The sequence below is a fragment of the Macrosteles quadrilineatus genome, unplaced genomic scaffold (genome assembly GCF_028750875.1).
Source record: "Macrosteles quadrilineatus isolate MER2022 unplaced genomic scaffold, UCM_ALF_1.0 Scaffold_1__1_contigs__length_201487025, whole genome shotgun sequence".
NCBI classification, from domain to species: domain Eukaryota; kingdom Metazoa; phylum Arthropoda; class Insecta; order Hemiptera; family Cicadellidae; genus Macrosteles; species Macrosteles quadrilineatus.
This window is the reverse complement of record NW_026542594.1, coordinates 40,744,504-40,763,113: the sequence shown is the minus strand read 5'-3', so window position 1 is coordinate 40,763,113 and position 18,610 is coordinate 40,744,504. Positions and strand designations below refer to the sequence as shown.

The window sequence follows — 18,610 nt, the reverse complement described above, 5'->3', positions numbered from 1 at the left end:
AGCAACTCATTTATAACATCTCATAGAATACAACATATAGAACAGACAGTATATATACTTTTTAGAACACTCTTCACGTTACGAAGCTCAATGGCGTAAAACTCTATATTACATTCTTAAACTTAGTGGATGGCACTAGACGTCGAGGTTACAAAAAAAAAAAAAAAAAAAAAAAAACAATACATCCTACACAAAACAAAATTATGTTTGCAATCCGAAGAAATAATACCAGATCAGTTTAACATTTACTACTATGATACAATGGATGGTTGAATTGTATTCACGATTATTTAAGCCGTCTAAAACTAATATGGGTAAATTCAATTACCATGTGTTTCACTTATTTTTTATAAATAGAAAAAACTAAATATACTTAATAGCAAATAACTCAAAAACCGTTGGGTTTAGAGAAAGATGGTAAATACAAAAAATGTGTATCTTTAGATGGCCTACATTTTATATTCTTAGCTTTTTCCTGTATCTCTAATAATAAAGTCACCATAGCGAAAAATACAGAAATATGCCGCCATTTTCCAACATGGCAGCCATAGCACAGCTTCAATTTTAGGGGACTTTTAGTATGTTCCAAAGGAAGGTACACCCAACATCTGTACCAAATTCCCCGGTTGTGCTAATTTTTTTTGGGTCAAAACATATTTTTATTGTACTCATTAGACAGAAGTAGTTTGTACATAATAGAAGAACATGAAAAATAAATCTGTTAACTAGTACTACTGATCATTTAACTTTAAATAATGAGTTTTAAATATTCTAACGGCTAAGAGTCTAGTTAAAGTATCAGTTTGTGAATTACAAGTTATCTCCTAGCATTGTTTATTCGCGTTGTATTATTCGGATAAAATATTACTAGTATTATTCACTGTAAAAACAGTATAGTAACCTTAAAATATTTTGAGTGGTTTACGTTTAAAGAGAAACAGAGGGACAGAGAGCGGCCAGTCAATGGTTGGCTTCTCTATGACAATGCGGCCATTGGAGAGTCGGTTTCCCAATACAGTTTGCACCGTTGTTGCTAGACCAGCAATGCAGAAATCGCACGTGGCAAACAATTACCACTTGTCAAAACTAGTACAGGCTGTCTCAACTTTCTCATTTGTTGGAACACAATTTAGGTAAATTATAATTGTAGCTTCCATTACTAACATTCATATAATTTGAAATTCAATGTTTTTCCCCTTGAGCTACTAATTCAATTGCGAAACCCTTTAACACCCCCCCCCCCCTCTACTGCCCCTTGGGATCCCTGCTGCTTGTTTATATTGAAAATCCCATAAGAGGAATACGCTAGTATCGTAGGTTTCATGGTAATACCTAGACCCGACACCACTTTAATTTTTCGTGTTGGTGTCCCCAGAGGCCAAAAACCACCCGTTCAAATTCGTAAACATGATCCATCTTTTAATATAATTCGGTACAAACGTGTGAAGCTATTTTTTTCGGACGAGTACTTGAACAAACATGATTGAACTGTGGGAACGGGTTGTATGGGGCAAAGATTTATTTTGACTCTCAAAGTATAAATTATCATAGTTTCTTTACAAACCATTTTGTAAATCTGAAAAAATAAAGAATTCTGCATGTTGCCGCAGACACGAATTGTACGTTTAATGGTTAGCACAGGGGGGTCGAGCCATGGCTCGGTATAGTTTATTTCGATTGTAAAAGCAATATAAAGGAAACTCATGTAGCTAGTAAATAAATAAAACAACCGTGAAAAATAAGTAAAATAAGTCTTTTTGGGCTTTTTGTTCCTATCGTAGGAATTAATATACGGAAATCCGAACAGGCAAGTGGAAATTCGTCAAGTCTGCAGGTTTGCTGCGGCGGGGTTTCATGATTATGCATTGTTCTAGGTTTGTAAAATATGTATTATGTATATACTTATTAACTGTTCTGACAAACGTAACAAAACCTATAGATAAATTAAAATGAAATCTACAAAGCATTGGGGATTCACAATGGACTAATTTAAAATTAAAATTACACTGTCATCAATAGTTTGTTTTGTATTCCCGCAACAAACGCTTTTTAATGAACAATAAACAAAATCATAAATAACTATGTGTTATGTTAACACTAACACCTTTTACACTTATATACTCATATTAATGAGGTAGACATACTTATTAAATTGTTATCTTAGGCTTCAAATTTCCGTATTGTACAATAGTAAGAAAGTGTGAGTGTATTTTATACCATCTGTAGGCTAAATCTACTCACCCTACAAAATATTTATAAAACCTTAATGACCAGACTGTTAGTAACTAAAATTGATTTCACAGATTTTTGTGGACAATAGAGTCAAATACAGAATATAGTAAGGCTATACATTATATTTTACAAAATGCAATCATCATTATCCATATTATCGTAGGTCTACGACAGTAATTGAGTAACCCTCACATTTATTGACGTACTATTTATTGATTCCACATGTATACTTTAATATTCATAAAGCAAGTTAACTCTACTACTTAACCTATCACAGCTTTTAATAATATGAATATTGGTTTCAAAATTACTTAATGTAGATAGCGTGTTACTACGATGGATTATTAACCATATCTTTTAGCTATGAATTTCAAGGTCATCAAGAAAACATTTGTTGACTAAGAATTGAACGTATCGCTTGTTCTCATTAAACGTCTGACATTATGATTTTAACATCTACATCCTTCGGTCCTAATTAAAAACGTTTATACAAAAGATAATGATGATAGTAAAATCTGTAAAAACAGACTCAGCCAACTTACAATGAAACAATTCCATCAAACAAATACTGTTATTCTTCTAAGCTCATAACAACTACGTTGTTCCACAACAGAACTGCTAAAAGACATTAAACACCAATTTAAAGCAGAGGGCATCTCGCATAGCAACGAGGTCAACTTGATCAGCTCCTGTCTGGACGTGTGTTGTACCTGCGGATGGATAATTGTGTAATCGAGTAAGGCTACGTTGATTCTTGCAGGTGAAACAATTGTGTTTTAGCTTATTAGTTACAGCCAGACTAGTTTTGGAAAAAGATAAAATCATGTTATCAGCAAATATGCAGACTAACTATACAGTTTTATTCAACCCGGTTTACGACTAAAGGAAATTCACATCTAGATCCATGCAAAGTGTACCTACGATCGACGCAACGTATTTTTGATAAAGCGATGAAGTAAAAAATATGGCTAAAGGAGCGGATATAAATCAGGTCATTCTATACAATTTCAAAAATAAACAATCCATACAGTTAGTTTAAGAAGTGTTACAAAAATAATCCGAGATATTATATAATATTTTAAACGGATAATATGTCGAACCTGACTATTAATGGACTTGTTTATCAAGCTCTTGGAGCGTCATACTGGTTAGCATCATCAGCACATAGTTAGGATGTGTTACGTTCATGGAGTAATGTTTTAAAGTAAACTAATTGTCATATGTGTAGGGATGAACGGGTCTTAAAATTAGGGAAATATCCAGGGAAAATATATTTTCGATCTTCAAGACAATGTAATTTAAGACTTTCTCGGGATGACGTTTGTTCCAACCATCATCAAATTTGCAGCATTGCGAGTGGCGTATTATTACGTCTCTACGAAGTTGGGTGATGTCTCCACGATCTAATTAATATCATGGTAAGATCTAGACCTGATATAATTTAGTTTCAGTTTTAACGTCCCCAAAGACCAAAAACACAATCCATTCTAATAAATGGCGCGCGTGACTGCGTGAGTGTGTCCGATACGAAAGGTAGGCCTACTCGACTGGCAGTAAAATAGATTTTGCAATTTTTCTTAATTATTAAGTAGAGCTTAAAAAACTAATAATGTACACCTACAACATATAATGTACACTCAAGTTTTTGTGAAAAACTGAAAATTTAAAACTCTCAACGACATTTTGATGCCGGGTAAATAAATTATGATAGTTTACCTTTTTGGGACATTTGTTGATCAAATTTGGCAAATTTGCTTATTCCATAAGCTACTGGCATTTTAATTAAATTTCCTTTTATTACCATTCCTGTAACAGAAAACCTACAACTCTTTAAAAGTAATTTTATTTAAATAGAAGACAATTCTGTCCATTTTAGGGGAATATGTTAGTGAAAATCCAGTCAGGTAAATGGGAATTCGTTTACTTTGCAGGGTTACTGAAGACTGGGGATTTTTACGTTGGTATTTCTTGTAGCTATAGAGTTCAAGCTTGTGGTTAAACTAACTCTAATATCAACCTCTTCGTGGAAAATCCGGCACGTCGAATCAAAACTATACAAGCAAACTTTTACGGAAAATCGGAAAAGGATCCAACGAATTGGTGATATACATTTTTAATGCGTAATACAATAAATTAATGTACAGAAGTGAGTTTAATTGAGTTGGGAAGTAGCACATAGTTAACATTTATTATTATAGTAAAATTAATTTAATACTAACGCTTATATCTTCATACAGAAACATACTAAAATTCTGTATTGTGGAAAGACCAGTAAGAATTATTTGTTTTCTATCCAACAAATTGCAGTTTGTAAAATCTCACAGTGTTTAGATTAAATAGGCATTTTAAGTCTTACTGATTTTACGAGAACACTGAATACTTATATTTGTCTATTCATTAATATTTGGACGAATAAGTACATATTACTAAGGTATTACTAATACCGATACTATTACACAAAATAAAACAGCAATGGAATCTAACGTCAAACAGTATCTAGCAGAAGCAAGAACACGTTCTAAATGTGATAAAAATAACATTTACTCATGTTTATAAAAAATAGTATCTCAGAGACATTTAGATGTTTATATGTGTTATAGTAAATTAATTTAATATTAACGCTAATATCTTCATACAGAAACATACTAAAATTCTGTATTGTGGAATGACCAGTACGAAAAACACAAAAACGTGAGATCATATTTGACGGAATCTGTTGACAGTTTGGCTATGGTCTAAATAGCTCATATTAGACGATTAGGTCACACGAATAGTTTATCTGAGTAATTGATAGTTGGCGTTGTCAAATTTAGTCACAGTGTTAAGGTAAATATACATAATATATTTATTGTCTTACCTGAATATAATTACAACAAGAGCTGGTGATGATACACTAGTATATTATCCTGTATTGTATGAGTCTTAAAGTTAAAATATTCAGAAATATATGTATTGAAATGTCACATAAAAATACAATGAAAAAATAGGTTATGTAGTTGTGTAATCGTTTAATAAGATAACCATATAGCAAAGCAGTGAAAACAACACACTTTGTAAGCTGAACTCACATAGAAAGACAACATAAACACAATAGGTTATGACGCGGGTGGCGACATAGACGGCGCGACGCAGACTGACACAGATACAGCCAGTTCACCTGACCTCTGTACTGATGACGACACACAACGGTAGGCATAGTACGTCGCGCTAAACCTCAATGCATGTGTATGACAACACACGGTCATATACAGATACAGCCAGTACACCTGACCTCTGTACTGATGACGAAACACAACGGTAGGCATAGTACGTCGCGCTAAACCTCAATGCATGTGTATGACAACACACGGTCATATACAGATACAGCCAGTACACCTGACCTCTGTACTGATGACGAAACACAACGGTAGGCATAGTACGTCGCGCTAAACCTCAATGCATGTGTATGACAACACACGGTCATATACAGATACAGCCAGTTCACCTGACCTCTGTACTGATGACGACACACAACGGTAGGCATAGTACGTCGCGCTAAACCTCAATGCATGTGTATGACAACACACGGTCATATACAGATACAGCCAGTTCACCTGACCTCTGTTCTGATGACGACACACAACGGTAGGCATAGTACGTCGCGCTAAACCTCAATGCATGTGTATGACAACACACGGTCATATACAGATACAGCCAGTACACCTGACCTCTGTACTGATGACGAAACACAACGGTAGGCATAGTACGTCGCGCTAAACCTCAATGCATGTGTATGACAACACACGGTCATATACAGATACAGCCAGTACACCTGACCTCTGTACTGATGACGAAACACAACGGTAGGCATAGTACGTCGCGCTAAACCTCAATGCATGTGTATGACAACACACGGTCATATACAGATACAGCCAGTACACCTGACCTCTGTACTGATGACGAAACACAACGGTAGGCATAGTACGTCGCGCTAAACCTCAATGCATGTGTATGACAACACACGGTCATATACAGATACAGCCAGTTCATCTGACCTCTGTACTGATGACGTCACACAACATCAGGCATAGTACGTCGCGCTAAACCTCAATGCATGTGTATGACGAAAAACGGTCATATACTGATACAGACAGCAACAGAGTGACACATATACATCCAGTTCATCTGACCTCTGTACTGATGACGTCACACAACATCAGGCATAGTACGTCGCGCTAAACCTCAATGCATGTGTATGACGACAAACGGTCATATACTGATACAGACAGCAACAGAGTGACACATATACATCCAGTTCATCTGACCTCTGTACTGATGACGTCACACAACATCAGGCATAGTACGTCGCGCTAAACCTCAATGCATGTGTATGACGACAAACGGTCATATACTGATACAGACAGCAACAGAGTGACCCAGGTACAGCCAGTTCATCTGACTTTATATTGTACAATTGAGGTATAATTTGCCAATGAATTAGCCTTGTTACTATACCACTTTGACATATTTTTTTCAGACATTACAATTGTTTTTAAGATAACAATTAATTGTTTCAAAAATTTTGGGTCTGAAATGTATACAAAATCCAATTTCATTATGGTTTATTTAGCATGAGTTTAAAAAATCACACTGTACTGTTTGTATATTTGTTTGTACATATATTTGGCAGTGACAAACTCGGAAACTGATGGAAACTGCTGGGCTACTAAACTTGTTACATAAATGTAGAATTTCATTTAGTAGGTTTATACACTATCAATTTCGCGATAACTTTCAGGGCTTAGCCCCATGGTGTGAACTGACACGGTTTTCAAAAGTAAATATTGATTAGACTCCATGACAGGATGTGTAAGATTGGTTCATTCACTCTAGATTATTCAATGATCATGGAATTAAGTAATATTCCATAACTGTTTCTGTATTAACCTAGGCTTTGCATCCAAGTTTCCAGAGTGTTAAGGTTATGACAATAGGCCTAGTCTTATTGATATATTTTTTAATAAGAATATATATGATTTACACAAAAGTGTACATCTTTTGAACTATCTTGATATTTTGTAAAAGATTTTAGTGCCTAACAAATGTTTGAATTAGGCTTTAAAATACAGACCATTCTGTTTTCCGAAATTAGATACATGCACATTTTTAAGAAATTCAATATAAATAATTTGTATACAATTATTAGATTCCTCATCAGTATACGGAATTAGTAATGATAGTTTTTATTACAACCACAGTATTTTTATTCAAAGGTGGCTACTACTTATTTTTTTATTGTTTGTGTCTACGCCGCCAGTGGAATTTTTATAATTAAGTCAACTCAAGGCTTTTATGGTTTAGTGGTCCAAACCCATTAAAGGTTTGTGGATGTGCCGGGAATTGAACCCGTCCCTACCGCGCGTAAGTCCGAGACGCTAACCACTGGTCTAGCAACATACCCATACCCAAAGAAATAGGCTGCTCTTCTATCATTGGCTTTCGCTATTGCAACTATTAATATATTTGCATTTAAGTCCACCCGTTGTATCCTCTATTGAAAAATCTAAATTCTGTTCGAACCGTGTTTCGTCTATGGGCTACGATTGAGTCCCCAGATGTATGTTAAATACTTTCATTTTATCTTCGCATAGTGTGCACTTCACATGACCTGTATTACATTTTGATAAATTTAATTTTTGAGTTTTGCTACACTACTAATATCAAATTAAAACAAAGAGGATTTCATAAAATTAGCTGCATATAGTTGCCTTTTGTTTATCAAATAAATACCAGCGATTTATTTGAATACTCATAGTCAACATTAGCCAGGAAAGCTGAAGCCCGGTTAAATTTGTTTTGCAGATTCAATAATATTAGTCTATGAGCTTGTTGACTTTAAAATACAATTTCAGCTCTCAAGCTAATGTTGACTATGAGTATTTACCAATACTAAGGCCTGCGCATGTATTTTCCACAAGAAATTTGGACAGTCCCCATTTTGTAACGGATGAACCTTTTGAGACGCGGTTTCCGACAATGAACTCGACTTGACTAACCCTTGAAAATGATTTGCATATCAACCTATGCTTACATTAAAGATTATGTACCTACTCCTCATGGGTAGGTATATGAGGAGGTATGTGAGGAGGTAGATATATGAGGAGCTATATGAGGAGGTAGGTATATGACCCTGATGAAAGTAAAAAAATGGCACTGCTTGGACAAACTAGTTTTCATACATATAAGTTGATGTGAAAGGTTTGAACTTTTTAACAGATTCAGTTAAAAAGATATTAAGCCGTTTCCAGACTTTTTTGTCACCCTGTATATATATATGTGTGTGTGTATCAGTTAGCGCGATAACACGAGCAAAAATAATCCGATTTTGATGAAATTTAGTACAAACGTGTAAACCTACGTTTATTCGAACGAGTTCGCGAACCAGCATAATCGGACCATGGGAACGGGGGTTTACGGGGGGCTTTATCGTGTAAACATGGGGTTTTCCCATTTTTGACCATAAAAACAAAACAAATTTCCAGTATCGTTTTAAACCGTTTTGTAGAGCTTAAAAAATAAATCATTTAGTATATTAAAGCGCTGTTACATGCCTAACGGTTACGGAGAAAATTCAAAAAATAGTGTAATATAAAATTCCCATGTTATTATTAAGTTTACTTGTCTATGGGTATATATTGATAAAATACCCTTGCCGCAGCAAACCTGCAGACTAAGCGAATTTCAACTTGTCTGATTACATTTTTACTAAAATATTTCCATAAATAAAACATATTTATTCCCTATTTAAATAACATAACATTATTTATATAGATTCGATTTGACGAGTGCTTAGGTTTGCTGCTACGGGGAAGGTAAAAAGTGTTTTTTGACCATACGTCAATATTATAAGATGAAATTAATAAATTTGCCAAATTTTATCAATATATATCTATAAACATGTTAGATATATAAATAATAGATATATATTAGATATATATATAATAGATATATATATATAATAGATATATATAAGATATAGAGCCCCTAGAATAGAGGAAATACCGGCTAAATAAATATATATGAATTTTAACGGATGTTGTTTTTATCCTCTAGGGACCTCAAAATGAAAAGTAAAATCAGTCCCGAGTCCAGGTCTTACCATGACTACGGTAATAGCTTATTCCCTATATGGGAAATTCGCTAAAATTTGGCAAATTTATTTATTTCATCCTATACTATTGACGTATGGTCCAAAAACACTTTTTACATTCCCCGTAGCAGCAAAACTAAGCACTCGTTAAATCTAATGTTATTTAAATTGGGAATAAATATGTCTCATTTAAGGAAATATTTTAGTAAAAATGTAATCAGACAATTCGCTTAGTCTGCAGGTTTGCTGCGGTGGGGGTATTTGTATTTGGTTGTTGCGTTTTGTTCTTGATGTTTTTGTCCTAATAACTAATGTGCATTTTACCTCATTAAGGCATCTTCACAGTTTCTTTATAACATTAAACATATACGACACCTTCTCCAATTTACACAATATTTTCACTATAAACAATTTTATTCTACCTCTCAAATATTGTAAATAGTGTCTATCTATCTATATTGTAATATTATAAACACTCTGGAGATGCTTTAATGAGGTTAAATGTAGGAGGTTTAACTATTTTATTCAACAGGTGTAAAGAACAAATTATTCTCTTTCGCGTCCTCTTCCGGTTGCCAATCACGGGTACAGCAGCTAGAATAAAAAATGCGTATAATATTGCTTAGATTTGTAAGTTTAAAACAATATTCTTGAACCTTTAATAGCAACATTATTAGTCTTATACTAAATTCTGAATTTAATAGCTTGACAAATAATTATTATCAATTTTAACATACATTTTCAAAACTGAAGCATACCATTATGAATGACAAACTGCAATTTTTTCACATTAATGCCAGTAAACCTATAATAATGTTAGTATCATGTTTTTTTTTAAGTTACATAACTAACTACATTCTTGTATACTTGATTAACACAACATCTTACTTTAGGGTTGCTAAAAGAAATCAAATATGTAAGTACGGCTATGTATTTTAAGAAGTTATTTACGGCTATATTTTATTCTTTAAGAAGCAAATAAATTAGAACTTCAGGACCAGACCAAAGTTAAAGTGATAAAAGTAGAACTTCTAAGAGTTCTTCAGAGTTTCGTGTTTTATGTTTGTTCTTTTACTAGAAACCACTTGTAGAGGATCCTATAGTGATTAAATATTTTCATTTTTAATACTCATAAATTTCTGAAAAGTTTCCATTTTTGAGAAACTCATACAATTGAGGAAAATAAAATTAAAACGTTTCGTTCACAAAGGCATGTTTTTAGATGTAGCATCTCTTTTAGCCTCATATGATTCAACGCTCTGCTCTGACATTAGTCGCTTTCAAATACAAAGGTTTCAGTAAAGTATAGTCAAAAACATGAATACGATTTATTGTAGTTTTGTGGTGGCTATTTAAAGATTTTATTTTATGAATTCAGAAGTTTGTAAGCTTGATATCTTTCTCAACACTATTTAAATATTACACACACAATCATAAAAACAGTTTATAAGCATTTTAAAATTGAATTCATATTTACAAACATTAATTAAAGAAAACTTAACAGGCGGGCAAGCAAAAGAAGCTGTAATTTAAATAACTGCTTCACCTTGAAGAAAGTTTTCTGACACAAACGGACGCATAGACCAAATATTCTATCCATAAACATAGCACATCAACGTTCACTGGTTGCGTTTAATAAATTAAGTCAAATATATTTCGGGTGTTATTGTAATGAATGTAGATTGTCCAATGGGAACCATTTAAGAGTACTCCTTGGCACAAACATTTGTGTGAAATGAAAACACTACCACATTAAAATAACACAATTATATTTATTTGTATTGAAATAAAAGGAAAAATGTTTAGCCTGGATAATTAATCAGTTGATCTCAGTCCGTAACAAAGCCACACAGACCATCTCACTCCGTTATACACTCATTCTTCATTCATATTTGGGTTAAAATACGCACCAAGGTGGCATGGGCGTCCCCATCTACTGATGATTGAATAATTATCACAGGACCCTAGCGTATTTCTTAAATTTGGAAGGCATTGAGCTCCTAATTAAAATTTTTCTTGGAATATACATGGTGGAACAAATTTTGGGTTAAATAATATACTGTATGTATCAAACAAATAAATATAAGGGAAATAAATTATATCAGGAATTTGACACATTATTACCATTATTACTTTCACCTATTACCTTGTCAAATCCCATATCATTTAAGCGGAGTAAGCAGTGGGAGTAAGATTAACTATGATATTTAATAGAGAAAATTACAACGGGGCTTATACCAATTTGTATATATATTTGTTATATATATATTTGTATATATTTACAATTTGCTTACACCAATCATTAGAACCATAAAATACAATGTTTTATTATAATCGGTGCTTCCGTATTAATACATGCTAAAATTGTTACATGAACCGGGTTGTTGCTCCGGGTGTTTTTTCAATTTTTTTGTAATTTGGATTTTAATGGCGATCTTCCTATAAAAACCCATAAAATTACGAAAAAATCTAGTTTTCCCGGAAAAGGCCTGATCGGTTTTGATAGAAATTTATCCCTTTACATTCTGAACAAAATGGCTGAGCTCCCGTTACTGTAAAAATTACGATTCAAAAGTTATTGTAGCTTATGTTATTTTCCCATAAAAACCAATGAAAAAACGAAAAAAATAGATTTTTTGACAAAAAAACTTGGTTCTGATAAAAGTTTGGCTATTATGGTCCTTATAATTCTAAACAAAATAGTGCAACGTCCCATTCCAGTAAAAACTGCTGTTCAAAACTTACTGCAACTTTTGTGATTTCACCTATCATAGTTACTCTCATCGCTTGTCCATGATTAAGGTTGTTGACAAGCTAATGGGAGAAAGTATTGTCTCAGATTGCTGATTCCGTTTATTTAATTCTTCAATTTACGAGTATTTTATTTAAACACAGAATGACTAAAATTGAATTCCCTATAAAATAACATCACAAGTAATTAATAGTATGACAAAAGGCGAATTAAAATTAAAGTTTGAATGGGTTTTACCGTAATTAGAATCCTTGTGAAATTATTCATAAGATAATCAAGGCATTGTTAGGATTAACAACTATATGAACGTATGTTATGTGATAACATTTTAAATTACTATTGGTTTTTCTTTTTTGAGAAAACTTTATATATTTTACATGGTAAGTTCTATGCTACATTCAAGCAATATGCAAGATTAGCTCAAAACTAAATACTCAACTTGTATTGGTGGCAATGCTGTGGTTCCTAGATATTGGGATAAACTTGAATAAGTTCGTGACCCAGCATGATCGGACCATGGGAACGGGGTTTTACGAGGTAAAAACTGGGTTTTCTCATCTTTGGCCATCATAAGATTTCCCAATTTCTCTCCGGATAACTTATAAGAGCTTAAAAAGAAAATAGTTTGGTATGCTACATTTTTTGTGCGCTTATTGGTTACAAAAAATCAAAAAAGTTGTAAATTTAAAATTTCCACGTTATTCTTATGAAGGATATTGTAAACTGTTGTAGTTTGCTTGTTTATTGATATATTTTGATCAAACTCGGTAAATTTATAAATTTTATACTAAGGTAGGCATTTATTAGGCCCATACTAAAAGCACGCTTAATTAGCCTCCCTGTAACAGCAAACCTGTGTAATCATAAAACTAATGTAATTATTTAAATATAATTAATTTACAATTAGATATTATTTATATAGTTGGCCTGCCAGCTCATTTTCTGTTGGGTATACTCATCTCCAATGAGCAGGATCTTCACAACCGGCTAATGTGCACAGCTTCGCAAGTCAGAGAGACCTTGGTTAATTTTGGCGCATAAAAGAGTTTGACTGTGTATCAGGGAAAATGGAAGTAATTTTGAAAACAAACCCAATTAGTCGGAATCAAGTAGATAGAAACTATGGGACAGTTAAGGAACTGTTATTTAAGTTTATGTTTAGTATGGCGTGTATTACATCACACATTACATCCATAATTTTATGGATTGCCTAATAGCAGATACTTCCACATATTTCGGATGGTAACATTTACAACTCATTTATTGGCATGCTATTGATTGACAACATGAAAGAATCATCACTGAAAAACTCCAATGGAAAAAAAGACAATATATTAAACTATTAGAATCGAATATTTTTATGAACTTGTACAATTAGTTGCTTTTAACAGTTGGTGTTGGCGAATCATCAAAGATTTTAAAAATCGAAGGACCAATATAACTAAACTGAACCACAGAAAACGTACTAGTACGTTTTCTGTGACTGAACTGACGAACTAATCTACCTACTTCACCGTCACCTAGCTAATCTTATTTTGCAATACAATTTCGTTCTATTTCCTTATTATATAAATTATAACATTTAAAACAATATGAGTAAACATCCGCAAAAAATCTACCTGGAGTTTTAAATAACAGTGATGAAGAATGTACGTAAAGTTATTCCAAGAAATGGAGCTATTGAGTTTCCGGCTAAGTCACATTCGAAGAGGCTGTAAATTATATGTAATTTTGCAAATATTATTCTACTATTGATTTGTTATAATGCAGGATTTAAAATACAAATTATATTAGTGTTACCGACAACAATGTTTGTGGCTGGACAGCTTTGGAAACATATTGCACCATGGCCGTGATAACTGACGTAAAACTAATTTATATTACATGAGAGTGCGGTTACCATGTTTGTAAAGCCACAGTGCTATTTCATACTCCAATACTGGTGTTTTAAGAACTAGTGCTACTGTATGTTGAATGATTTTATACACTGATGAATAAATAGGAAAGTAGCTAGCTATATAAAAACATTAAAATGATGGCAATTCAACCTATGTTAATCCAGCATTAAATTAACGGTGCACCAACCGAATGTAGATACAATGATCACAATTTTAACTAACTGTAAGATTCCAACTCGCCTTAAATCAGCATACAACTTTTACATACCGTAGTGACCTAAATAATCACAATCTTACGGTATTCTGCATACCATGATAAAATGTAATGCTTCAAGGTAATTCAAGTATATAGATGTTAAAGTCCTTATACACATCATCCTACTACTTAAACATATTCAAACGGATAGCCTACGTTTTACCTATAAATTGTGCAGGTCTGCATTAATTATTTTTTCATTAACACCACTAACACATTTTACTTTATTATATACTTGTAATAAAACTGTAAATCATTATTATGATTATACATTTACATACAAAGGGTTTAATGTTTCAACCATTATGCCTCTATATATTTTATACGTATACATTAAGGTTAAATATAGAATGTTTCATTAGATGTTGTAACCTCATTTAGAGTCAATTTTAAACTTTTATAATTATTGAGGCACATTTTGATTTAGAAAAAGCTTTATTAAACTATTGGCTACTGGGTCTTATTAAAAGTAACTTTTGAAACACAAACTAAATTTTATTATTTTCTTCGTACATACTTTCTTTATAACGGTCAACAATTCCTTTCTTAGTTTAAAATAAAAGTTCATTTCAATATTTGTTACTTTTCTCCCATGAAACTTGAACCCTAAAAAAAAGAAATGAGACAATCGAATCATTGATTGTTTAAACAAGCATGTTTTATTAATTTTTTACTTTAAAACCTACCATATTTCAATTTATGATTTTGAAATTAATGAACTAAAGCTATAATATTAATTTTTAGGTACATAACAGATCATCCTGGGAACACATTTCTAAGAATTAAAACCTTACAATAAATCACACGTTACTTTAACAAATTCTTTCCACCAACTGAGGCCTAGAGCAGGGAACCGTTATATTTATACATAACAAGAATATCTTCTCTGATTGTTTGAAAGTAACCAATCACAGACCAGCTTTTGTCCATCATTACATTATGTGAATTTTCCTGTCTCAAACAATCTGATTTTAAACAACAAGCATGATTAAACCCTACAACTGTAACTGACATTTCAAATATTTATTTAGATTATATTGACCCCTAAATTTTTTTTTACATTTTAACTTTTAAACAAAATTACAAAATCGTTACAATGTAGGGTTAAAGTAAAATTTGGTTAACAATGTTACAGTACAATTAGGCTAGAATAAGAAAACAAATAAATTTGCAATACCTTCAAAATCTAGATCTAAATGATCTAGTTATTTATATTCTTGATTCTTTTCGATTCTAAAGCAATAAGACAAAACAGACTAGATGTTGTGTTGTGGTTCGTGCGAGTCTTACAGCATTAGAGATGTGCAACAACGGAGCGTTATAAATTTAGCTGTGACACGTGTCTCACCAGCTTCCCGTTCATCTGGGACTTCCATCACAAAGTGTTTGACATTTATGGAAGAAATTGTCTAGAAACTCCGCAACTGAGCAAAACATCGCTGTAAAGCTGATAATGTTAGTATTGCCCAGGTTAAGTGGTAGCCAATCTGTTGAACAATCAATCGATATGGTTTCTATACTGTTCATCATAGATTATAACGCTACGTTATGGTTCCTTGTAACTCGCCCTCCTATGTTTTATCAACTGCGATGTTTCTTTAACATAGGACTAAGGAGATCCAAAGTCATATCAGTTGATTGTCCCTGACAATCGTTCACGCGTACGTAAATGTAAAAATACAAGAAGTTTGCAAAAAAATCATTGTGGTTGCTGATCAAGTGGTTAGGAAACCATCGGATAGTTTTACGGGTCTCGATACGCAACCATAACCCCGCCTTAGATCTCCCAACTTATTCTTGTTAATATTTTATAGTTATCACCTTATTTTCTTAAGAACAAAACGTCAGAACAACACTTGACGCGTCACAAGAATATAACTCATCATGCTCCTTCATCATACCGGTGCATTCTTTGTAACGCCACCCTATATTCATCATTTCAACGCCCCTTTTTGATTATTGCTGGTGGCTTTGAAAGGAACGGGCTACAAATACCTGCACATTGTCTGCTTATGGCAAGCCATATATATTTGGAGGGGACTAAGGAGATCGGTAGATAGCCTGTCTCACTCATCTTTTATGACAAGGTTTTATATTAACATTGACTATTGACTATTAACATTAGTGACTGTCACTTATTTCCTATAGAAAACGTCACTTATTATCAAATACGCCCTAAAATTGTAGAAAATAGATTTCTTTCTAAAATTAATTTTCTGTGATACTACTATATTATAATAGTTTCAAATGGTCAGTTTATAATGTCACTGACTATATACTGTTAATTATCTTTATGAACTAATAATTTGTTCGTTACTAAACCAAAACATATGTTTATTTTATTTAGAAAAGGTTCCACGTAAGAATCAGTTCAATGTAAATAATGCATATTTGCTGTTTATTATTATTAAATTACGATAGACTGTGTAAATTTGGTGTTTCAGTTGGAATTCGCAGTACGGAAAACTAGTTTTAAATTTGCTGACCACCGTTTCTTACTTTGGATAGAAATTGAACAAACATATCGACATATTAATAGACAAGCAAGTTTCTTCAACACCTATTTTTTCTCATCTCGTTCGAATCGCAGGGAAAATCTACGCATACTTTTAGAAAGATATATTCCTGTAGATGTGCAGAATCCCTTTATAAATCAAAATAGGCTCAAAAGTAGGCACAAAAAAACTAATTTTAAATTTTAAAAATTTACATGAGCCTCATTGGTTACCAATTTGCTGGTGACAAAATAGCAATGTATTATGAACAAAAATCAAAAGAAATGGGAGAAATTTCAATCACATGTTTTATTTAAGAGAAATCCGTTCATTACATATTTAATTTTGGTCAAGATTTCGACCACTGGACGTCCTCTAGTTTCTATAGAACGTGAGCTAAGTAACATGTTGATAAATCAGCTGTTTTAACAACTTACCCTTGCAAAATGCCACTTTCAATGAAAACTGTAGAAAAAGGTTATCTTTAGCAATGGTGTTATGTACTAGACAAGTTTCGTGAAAAGAAAAATAAGCTTCCATTGTATTTGGTCCTAAATTCAAAATTTCAATTCTTTACATTTTTTTGGTTATTTCATCTCGTTATAATTTGTTGTATAAAATCATGCAACGGGTTTTACTGTTGTATGTTTTAGTACGAGGTTACCAAAGTTGATTTGACTCCAACCAAATTTGCAGGTTAAGAAGGGCCTTGAAGGAATATTTTTAACATTTTACGCTGCAGTAGGCGTCATCAGCGAATCTTCTGGAATCACTCAATTTTTTGGTTGAGATAATACTCGAGTCGTTAATTTTGTAAATATTATAACGCTAATTTGAACAGTTTATTGACAAATAATGGTCAAAACCTGGTTGTGTAGAATTTAGCCCTTTTGTAATATTTTTAGGTTAGAGTTATTTTAACTACAGTCTTTCAAGTTTGATTACCTGTAAATAAAATACAAGTTGTAAAGATATTTGATGGATTCAAAAGATAAAAATGAAAGTACATACAGAAAAAAATAGCCTTTTATTGATGATATCAAAATAGGTTTAATATACAATTTCTTTCATTTCTTCCAGGGACATAAAATCTTCCATTTCTTTATAGATATTTAAGATTACAAGTTTAAAACTGTCGTCACTTTAAATTGGTAGAATTCAGAAATCTAATTTGTACAACAATTAATTGGTCCCGTCACAACTTATGTACAAAATGAAAGTCTTAAGGGGCTTAAAGTGTATCGATATAAAAAAAATCTAAAATTAGACAGAAGACCAGGTATTTTTACCTATATGCTTATATAATAGTTTTATTGTTTATACCTAAATAACTAATACTCAACATCTTTTTAGGGATTTTGTATACACCCTGAAAGTTTTTTTTTTAAGTGAAATTTGTTCTTACTCTATTGAAGTTTACTAGAATCAACTTACAAAGTAAAATGATGAATTATTAATAAAATAAATATGCAGTTAAAATGATTCAACATCAGTTTTAGGCAAAGAATGATTGGGCAATATGTCAAATCACTCACCAATCTATCAGTTTGGCATCTGATAGATCTCTCACGTGTGACTTTATTCCTGAAACACAACAATACTATGAAAAAAAGTTAACATTCAATCATACATCAGCTCATGTATGTCCCTGACTAGGTTAAAATACGGAATAATGTTTGTTTGTATTTAAATTCAGGTAATATTATCCACGTCACTACTGTACTAGAATACAATAGCCCTAACTCTACTGAATTAGGGTAAGAAAAATAAAATAAACTACTTAACTTTTACGGTTTTAGGGAGTAATAAACAATAAACCCTTGTAACTTTGATGTTATGTGATTTTTA

General features: G+C 32.5%; 1 protein-coding gene across 1 annotated transcript in view; it reads right to left on the bottom strand.

The window, feature by feature from the left end:
* The window catches only part of LOC128996328 (uncharacterized), a 186,799-nt gene extending 168,452 nt beyond the window's left edge, over window positions 1–18,347 (bottom strand). Inside the window, exon 1 of the mRNA XM_054421586.1 lies at window positions 18,298–18,347. The gene's annotated coding sequence lies outside the window, so the exon portion shown is untranslated. The remainder of the gene's footprint in view (window positions 1–18,297) is intronic.
* Window positions 18,348–18,610: the final 263 nt, after the last annotated feature.